Source organism: Aotus nancymaae, unplaced genomic scaffold, assembly GCF_030222135.1.
Source record: "Aotus nancymaae isolate 86718 unplaced genomic scaffold, 86718_ANA_hifiasm-v0.15.2.pri h1tg000011l, whole genome shotgun sequence".
Classification (NCBI taxonomy): Eukaryota; Metazoa; Chordata; class Mammalia; order Primates; family Aotidae; genus Aotus; species Aotus nancymaae.
In genome coordinates this window covers 45,053,538-45,063,123 of record NW_026988422.1, presented here as the reverse complement: position 1 = coordinate 45,063,123, position 9,586 = coordinate 45,053,538, and the positions used below count along the sequence as shown (strand labels likewise).

Sequence of the window (9,586 nt, the reverse complement as noted above, 5' to 3'; positions counted from 1 at the left end):
AGATTTCCCCTTAATAAAATATATAATTCACTTAAGAGTCTCTTTGAACAAAAGCCTGTGTGGTCTCATTTTCTTTCTCTGTCAATCTGTGTTATTTCCAGGGTGAAAGGTAATTTTGACCATAAACATGGTTTCCATCACACATTTCTAATTTTAACCTATTTGTCTCAGTTTGATTTACATTGGGGTCTAAAGCAAATTAACTATTGCAAGTTTTTATTGAAAATTAATTAGGTGGCTAAAGTGCCCATGGCAGAATCTCTGCCAGTACATTTCTCTCTCAGTTGCCAGCCTCCTCCAGTTAAAACACCTAGCAACTTAAAAAAAAAAAATCCATAAAATGAATGATATAATTAGTTCCAGAGTGGAACTCAATCTCTTTGAAATCAGATGCTGTCTTCTAGTGCTGAAGTGCCATGCTATAGCAAGCATTTTATGGTATCAGGGGATTTTTCTGGGAGAGAAGCATGCTTGTTCTAGCTGAATCCCCTCACATGACTTACGAAAGGTGTCCTTGTGGCACTAAATGTAGCAGCATCTATGATCTGATTCCTAAGTCAAGGCAAGGAGAGAAGTGAAGCTAGGTTTACAATACTATAAGGTGAAAAATAAGCTACCCAGGTTGGGGAATAGACTCCGTGAATGTGTGTGTGTGGGGGTGGGGGCGGGGGGGGGTGGAGAGAGAGAGACAGGGAGAGAGAGAGAGACGGGGAGAGAGAGAGAGATCTTATACTTGGGAAAAGGCAGGATGTAAATGTGATTTATTGTAAATAGTTCTACAACATTAAAATGAGTTTTTATTTTCTATGTATGCTGCTTCAAAGAAGAGCTCTGTGGGCTCATAAAAATGCAGAGAACAAATAGGGGCCTCTAAGTCCAATTTATATGCCATGCCCACTGTGCACTGAGACACATATAATCTATAAAATGTCAGCTTCAAAGTTCCACCGAGATCGGTGTTAACCCTGACCTCTGACCTTGCCGCCTCTGGTTGGGCCTGCGTGCTTTCTTTACCAGCTGTTTTAGATAAATGTGTTCCATTTTTAAGAGATTGTCTCAGCATTTTTTTTTTACATGAATAGTGGTAATATTATTAACTCTCACTGGAGAAACCACCTTTCCTAAGAGGGCTTTACAGAAGAACCAATCATTTCATGCCCCATGCAGAGAGTAGTGGATTAATAAATATGTCATTGTACTGAAAATATTTAAACAACACTGGGAGAAAGGAGCAAGGCACACAACAAAAGGAAAGCATATTAGTAGTGTTTCCTGTCAAAATACACAGAGGAAGCACTTTATTTGGACCATTTTCTCCATAAAGAGACATGGCGGGCCAAGATAAACACAGTGAAGGAATCTGGTTTATCCAACTTTGGAGATTGGAGACCATCAGCTCAACCAAAGCTATGAGACCAAAGCCAGGTTTTCTCTCTTGAGGCTGCTAAGTGAAGCCATTGACAGAGGCAAGTGGATAGATTTAGCGGATCAATACTGCACGGTTAAGTGGTACATATGGTTTCTTTCATGATCAAGTGAACCAATTCACATATTAGGATCAATAAGTACAAAATTCAGAGCAACAAATACAATTTTAAAATAGAGGATTTACCCAACCAAGACAATAAACAATGGTTTCAGCCAGAGTCTGGGGATATTTTTACATTTCAACAAAACAAAGACAATCCTGAATTAATGTTTACTGAGGTCTTCCTGGATGCAAGGTAGTTCTTGATGCAGAGCAAGTTTAAGCATAGAAAAAATATAATTTCTACTAACCCAAAGAATTAATTTTTCAGTATCAAAAAGCCAGTATAATTTTGCATAGACAAGCATCGTCTTCAGGAAGAACAAGAACAGATGGCACCAAAGCTATGGCAGAACATAGCCCGCATGCGGTGGGCTTCACTGACAGTGCTGTGCTCAGAAGTCACCTCTGGGGAATGCAGGTTAGCAACTGGAAAATGGAATACTATTCTACTTGCTAAGGGAGGTCATGACAGGAGACAAAGGAAGAAAATGATACCAAATAGAAATAGATCATCTTTTTGTATGATTCATTTGGGAGCCAATGTAATGCATTCCTGGTCAGCTTTTTACTCAGTCTTGGTATTTTTCATCTCTAGGGGTGAGGCAGAAATTCTGGCTGGTACCCATTTTGACAAGTAATGGAACTGTGATTTGCGATATGCTCAAAATTTAAATCAAGGAGTAAAAACATAAAACCTTGAAATTGTCACAACCCCTTCAAAGTGCAAATGCATTTGAAATAGAATCCCAGACTCTCGCCACTAAACTTTATGCACTAGGACAGTTTAGAATCCTTTCATGTGTCGACTGACATCATTTAGAGTGAACAACCCACAATTAGAATTTTTTAACATTAAAAAGTCCTTTCAAATAAATAAGACTGCCTTAAACCACTAGAGACATCACTTTGAAAGGGTATATATGTTCACTCTAGGATATCATATTATTAGGAAATCTGGCACTCCCAAATGTGTTACCCAAAATTATTAAGTCTAGACCAGGTGAGAAGATTGTTTTTGAAACTAATCCTGCAGCATTGTCCCTTTTAAGTGGCTGCTTTCATGAACCAGCCAGTATTTATATATTATTATAAAGATAATACCCCTACTCACCTCATAAGGCTGTTTTGAGAATTAATTAATGTTTGCCAAGTACTTTGAGCTCTGTAGATGAAAGGTGGGGTGGAAATGCTAAGTATTATTATTATTTTAATCTGTATTTGAACTTGTCTCTTATAAGACTCTTTTTTTTAAAGATAATAATCTCTTCTTTGGACAGAAAAAGGAAAAATTGCCTCATCCACATTTGGACCCCTGTAAGGAAGACAGGTGTGATTATTAGGATTTGGCCTAAAGAATATATTGAAGCAGAAGACACACTTCAAAAGAACGTGTTCCCAATCTCAAGACCTCTCTGGGAGTCTCACAAGTGTCAAATTCATCCTGTGATCCCTGCTGAGATATGGCCAAATGTAAAGGCCAGGACCAGCTGGGTGTTTACATGGCATATAAATAACAACACAAACCCGGTCAATTAACCTCTTTGCTGCTTGGTTTAAGTGAGGTCTACAACCTGCCTATTGAAGAGAAAGAAACTCCCTCAATCCTGCCGAGAGGTTAAAGGACAGCGTTGAGAAACTGGTTTGGTCAAATCAGTGGGCTAAACTGGTTTGAGAGGAATTGAATTTGCTGTTCTGGGTTCACAACTCCAGCCCTAATCCTGATCAGCGCAACAAGAAGGGCTGCCATAATCCTGAAGGGTCCATCTGAGAGACTGTGGGACTGGAGTGAGGATGGAGCCACGCAGCTCTCCCAGGCAGGGGATGTCGTCTTGGTTATTCTCGGACCTGCATCAGCACCCTTCCTGGCACCTGGCAGGCAGCAGTACAGAGCTGGTGAAGGAGGAATGAAGGAGGAAGCCATGTTGCCCCGATGATGGTTCAGGGATGCCAGTCTACACCAAAAAGACCAGATTCTCCCTACAAAAGAGGTTTGAAATTTCCTGGAGATGTCTGACCATGTCCTTTGGAAGAAATGTTCAAACAGCCAGAGAAACCTTAACACTAACTTGTTTTTATTCTTGCCCCAAATTAAAGGTTTGCCTACCAACAACTTTCCTCTCAAAAACTGACACCTATGATTGCCAATCTTTTAGTATGGTTTTTTTTTTTTAAACAGGGTCTGTCACCCAGGCTGGAGTGCAGTAGTGCAATCACAGCTCACTGCAGCCTCTACCCCCTGAGCTCAAGTGATTCTCCTGTCTCAGCCTCCCAAGTAGCTGGGACTGGAGGCTCACACCACCACACCCGGCTACTTTTTTTTTTTTTTTTTTTTTTTTTTTTTGTAGAAATGGGAGTCATCACCCTATGTTGCCCAGGCTGGTCTCAAACTCCTGGGCTCAAGCAATCCTCCTACCTTGACCTCCCAAAGTTCTGAGATTACAAGCATGAGCCACTATGCCCAGCCTAGCATGATTTTTATCATGACTTTTTCTGTCTTTTAAGATTTGAAAGGCATAAATTAATTTTTCAGTTAAGAGCTTTTTATTTATTTTCTTGAGAATTTGGAGAATTTTCTTCTAGGACCATTCTGGTATGTTAGCAAACAGCTTTTAGAATCACTGATCTATATTCAAATGATAAAACATCAGAGAGACTGAAAGCGTCCTGAGAATAGAAATATAAGTTTTTCAGTTTCTTATACTCCTCAGTGTCCCGCATACAGTTTTGGACATAGTAGAAACTATATAAATATTTGTTGAATAAAGAAGAGAAGGAAGGAAGGAAAGAAGGAAGGAAGGAAGGAAGGAAACATTTGTGTACATGTTTACCTCCCTTTAATAATTATACCTGTGTTCATTGAGTATTTACTATAGGCCAGCAACCACTATGCTAAGCACTAGCCATATATTATCTCATCGAACCCTCCTAGTAACACTGCAGTGGACACTACAAGGAATTTAATTTTACAGAGGAGGAAAGTGAGGCTTAGGAAATTTGGAAAACTTGCGCAACATTGCCTATTAGGCAGAGTCAGATTAGAAACCAGTATAACTAGGCATTAGATGAGAGGCAGAGAGTTGAACCACCAAGCTCTGCCTTTGCCATGCGCTGAAACACAGTGTGTACAGAGGACACTGCAAAGTTGGGCATGTTTTAATGCATCAGGGTATATGCTGTGTGCAAGGGAACTTTTTTCAAAAGCACTCACACTCTTCCCGCCCCCCCTACCCCAATTAAGGACCTAAAGATTCTGAAAATATGCAGCCGAGGGGAAAAGTTCAGCAAGGTGTGTCAAGTTTTCTCTGAATGTTTTTGACCCCTGTTGACCTATCTCAAACACATGTCCTTTCCCAGGAGTTCTGAAAACTCAGTCTTGAAGTCCACCCTGATTTCGGGTCTATGAGAATCATGGCTCACATATCCCTGCCTGTGCACAGATAACGTGGAACACTGGCAGGCAATTAGATAGAAAAGAAACAGTTTGGCTATTAGGCTATGAAGCTGCTCTTAGAACCTGTGTGCAGAACATATGGAGCTCTTACAAAATCGCTCAACGTAAGTATCAAAGTGCTGTAGAAATGGCACAGTCTGCAAACGGTGTTTCTAGAAACCTAAAAAACCATATCTTATGGGGTTTGTTTTCAATCTCACAGAGTTTAAAAGGTGATTTTGAAACAAAAACAATTTTTCTTCTCTTCCAGAAGCACCACTGTAAAAAAATGTGTATTCTGTTTTTCTGTTAGTGCAGAACAGTGCTTGTTTGCCGTCATTCATCCAGCAGAGGTCTCTCTTGCCCACCATATGCTTGTGTGTGTGTATTCAGTACCAGGGGTGGGACTATGAGGCTGCAGAATGAAGAAACAGGGACAAAGACCTTCAGGCCTGAGGGACTGAGCAGAGAAAAATCTGTGGCTTTGGAGGTAGGATTGCAATGTTTGAGAAATGTATACTTTAACAATAACTGTGTATGGACAGTAGACTTCAAGTCTGTACTTTAAACTTCTTAAATTTGAATAAATCGGTCACTTCTTATTGCAAAATTATTAGTTTTACTTATGCTATTAAACTTGCATATACGATGTGTCTCCTTTCTGTGTGTCATTATCAAACTGGGCAAATAGGGAAAGGGGAAGTCACATTGCCTCTGTTTCCATTTGTCCAGGCCACTCTCAGCCAGATATCTCATCCCAGAGTTGAGCTTGGCCTCAGTGAGTGCTCTGACCTTGGCGGAGCAATGGTGGCCTAACCCTTGGTGCATCTCAAGTGACTGTCCACTAGGGGTGGAAGTTAGTCCTTAACTTTAGCAGCTTCCTCTGTCAGAAACTCAGAGTAAGTTCACGTGGGCTATTGGGACCAGATCTCAAATCTGTGAATGCATGGGCAAGGTGTGCTGGAGAAAGTCACTGTCTTCCTTCCTCCCCACATAGCAGGGCCTTCTCCTGAAGCCACAGGACAGACCAAGGAGGAATCATGCTGCCCCATGGCCAAGTTCTGATATAACACCAAAGAAGGCAGGTGTGGGTTTTCCATACTGAGGAAGGCAATCTGGTGAAGATGAAGCTGCATCACAAAAGACACATTAAAAATAAGACCCTCATACACTGTTGGTGGGAATGTTAACTAGTACAATCACTATAGAGAATGGTTTAGAAGTTCCTCAAAAAACTAAAAACAGAGCTACCATCTGGTCCAGGACTCCCACTGCTAGGTATGTACCGAAAAGAAAGGAAATCAGTATAACAATCCTGCATGATCTGCACATGTACCCCAGAACTTAAAATATAATTTAAAAAAAAAAGAAAGGAAATCAGTATGTCAAAGAGATATCTGCACTCCCATGTTTGTTGCAGCACCGTTCACAATAGCCAAGATTTGGAGGCAAACTAAGTGTCCATCAACAGATGAAAGGATAAAGAAAACGTGGCATATATACTCAATGGAGTACTATTCAACTGTAAGAAAGAATGAGATCCTATCATTTGCAACAACATGAATGGAACTGGAGATCATTATGTTAAGTGAAATACGCCAGGCACAGAAAGACAAACTTCCTATGATCTCTCTTATTTGTGGGAGCTAAAGATCAAAACAATTGAACTCATGGAGATAGAGAGTCGGAGGATGGTTACCAGAGGCTGGGAAGGGTAGCGGAGGGTAAGCAGGATGGTTAATGGGTACAAAAAATAATTAGAAAGAATGAATAAGACCTAGTACTTGATGGCACAACAGGGTGACTATAGTCAGTAACAATTTAATGTACATTTAAAAATAACTAAAAGAGTCTAACTGGATTGTTTATAACACAAAGGATAAATGCTTGAGGGGATGGATACCCATTTTCCATGACGTGATTATTATGCATTGCATGCCTGTATCAAAGTACCTCATGTAACCTATAAATATATACACCTATTATGTACCCACAAAAATATATATACCTATTATGCACCCACAAGAATTTAAAAAATAAAACAACCCTTTTTGACTACTCCAAACCTCTCAGCGGCTGAACACCGATATTTAAATTAAATATTTAAAAGATCCACTTTCACTCTGCTTCCTTTATATCTTTTAAAAAGTATGCTAGACTTTTTTAAATGACTTTATTTTTTAGAGAAGTTTTAGGTTTACAGCAAAACTGAGCAGACAGTATAGAGAGTTCCCACATACCTCCTGCCCCACACGCATACAGACCCTCTCACTACGAACATCCCCCACCAGAGTGGTACATTTGTTACAACCGATGAATGCACATTGGTACCCGAGGTCCGTAGTTTACCTTAAGTTTCACTCTTGGTGTCATACATTCTATGGGTTTGGACAAATTGTATAATGACATGTATCTACCATTGCAGTATCATACAGAGTAGTTTCACCGCCCTAAAAATCCTGCGGTGATAGATGGATAGATGTCCACATCTATCTGTTTCCACAAATGGAAACAGAGGCAATGTGACTTCCCCTTTCCCTATTTGCCCAGTTTGATAATGACACACAGAAAGGAGACACATCGTATATGCAAGTTTAATAGCATAAGTAAAACTAATAATTTAAGGTGGATAGATGTCCACCTATCCATCCCCTCCTCCCCCTAACCTTTGTCAACCACTGATCTTTTTACCGTTTCCATAGTTTTGCCTTTTCCAGAATGTCATATAGCTGGAATTATACAGCATGTAGCCTGTTCAGATTGGTTTCTTTCACTCAGTAAAATGCATTTAAGTTTCCTATGCGTCTTTTCATGGCTTAATAGCTCATTTCTTTTTATTCCTAGATAATATTCCATTATCTGAATGTACTATGGTTTATTTATCTATTCACCTACTGAAGGGCATCTTCATTGTTCCAAGTTCTGGCAATTATGAATAAAGCTGCTATCAACATTCACGTGCAGATTGATTGATTGATTGATTGATTGATTTGAGACTGAGTCTCACTTTATTGCCCAGGCTGGAGTTTGGCTCACTGCAACCTCTGCCTTCCAAGTTCAAATGATTCTCATGCCTCAGTCTCCCCAGTAGCTGGGATTACAGGCACCCACCAGCAAGCCCAGCTAATTTTTTTATTTTTTATTTTTAGTAGAGATGGGGTTTCACCATGTCAGCCAGGCTGGTCTCAAAGTCCAGACCTCAAATGACCTGCCTGTCTCGGCCTTCCAAAGTGCTGGGATTACAGGTGTGAGCCACCGTACCCAGAGGCACAAATTTTTTTGTGGACATAAGTTTTCAACACATTTGGGTAAATTGCCATTGGTGGGCCGGGAGCAGTGGCTCACACCTGTAATCCCAGCACTTTGGGAGGCCAAGGTTGGTGGGTTACGATGTCAAGAGATCAAGACTATCCTTGCCAACGTGGTAAAACCCATACAAAAATTAGCTGGGTGTGGTGGCGTCCACCTGTAGTCCCAGCTACTAGGGAGGCTGAGGCAGGAGAATTGCTTGAACCCAGGAGGCAGAGAATGCAATGAGCCAAGATTGCAGTGAGCTGAGATTGCGCCACTGTACTCTAGCCTGGCGTCTGGCAACAGAGCAAGACTCTGTCTCAGAAAAGAAAAACAAACAAACAAAAAAAAACCTGTCTCTATTAAAAATACAAAAATTAGCTGGGCATGGTGGCATGCACCTTATAGTCCCAGCTACTTAGGAGGCTGAGGCAGGAGAATCACTTGAACCCAGAAGGCGGAGGTTTTAGTGAGCCAAGATCCTGCCACTGCACTCCAGCCTGGCAACAGAGCGAGACTCAGTCTAAAAAAAAATTGCCATTGGTGGAGGAAATGGTAATCTCTATGCCTGTTTATCATAGTCTTCACACTTGTGTTAACACTTCAACTTTTTTGGGGGGAGGAATTTTCGAGTTACAAATTTGCACATCATATTTGTACAAGGGCCATGCTAATCTTCTCGGTATCATTCCAATTTTTTTTAAAGTATACGTGCTGCCAAAATGAGTACGTACAAAACAGACACCTTTTTACATTCAGAACTTGCACTCGGATAGACTGACTCCTCCCCTGCTCCCTGGCTCTAGCACTCATTTCTGGAGGACGGCGCTGTATCCCAGCTATAATTGTTAGAGGAGAAGCAACTATACAGACGAAGCTGCAGTCACTGTTAAAGCTTCTTCAACTGGAGACCTAAGTGGGATAGGTGGTTTTATAAGTGGTTTTTTCAGAGTTAGACCACACCATACCCAGTAAGTGAGGATGAAGCTGCATTGAAAAAGACATTAAAAATAAGACCCTCATACACTGTTGGTGGGAATGTTAATTAGTACAATCACTGTAGAGAATGGTTTAGAAGTTCCTCGAAACTTAAAATGCCAGGGTTTCCAGCTGCTTGTTGCCCATATAAATTGAACCATCGAGGCCAGGCACAGTGGCTCATGCCTATAATCTCAGCATTCTGGGAGGCCGAGGCAGGTGGATCACCTGAGGTCAAGAGTTTCAGACCAGCCAGGTAAACGTGGCAAAGCCCCGACTCTACTAAAAATACAAAAATTAGCCAGGGGTGGTGGTAAACATCTGTAATCCCAGCTACTTGTGGGGCTGAGGTATGA

General features: G+C 40.9%; 1 non-coding gene across 1 annotated transcript; it reads right to left on the bottom strand.

Annotated features, from left to right (window-relative positions):
* Positions 1 to 8,872: 8,872 nt before the first annotated feature.
* On the bottom strand, positions 8,873 to 8,982 carry LOC135274378 (U6 spliceosomal RNA). The gene has a single exon (XR_010342220.1). It is a non-coding gene; the product is annotated as a U6 spliceosomal RNA (small nuclear RNA).
* Positions 8,983 to 9,586: the final 604 nt, after the last annotated feature.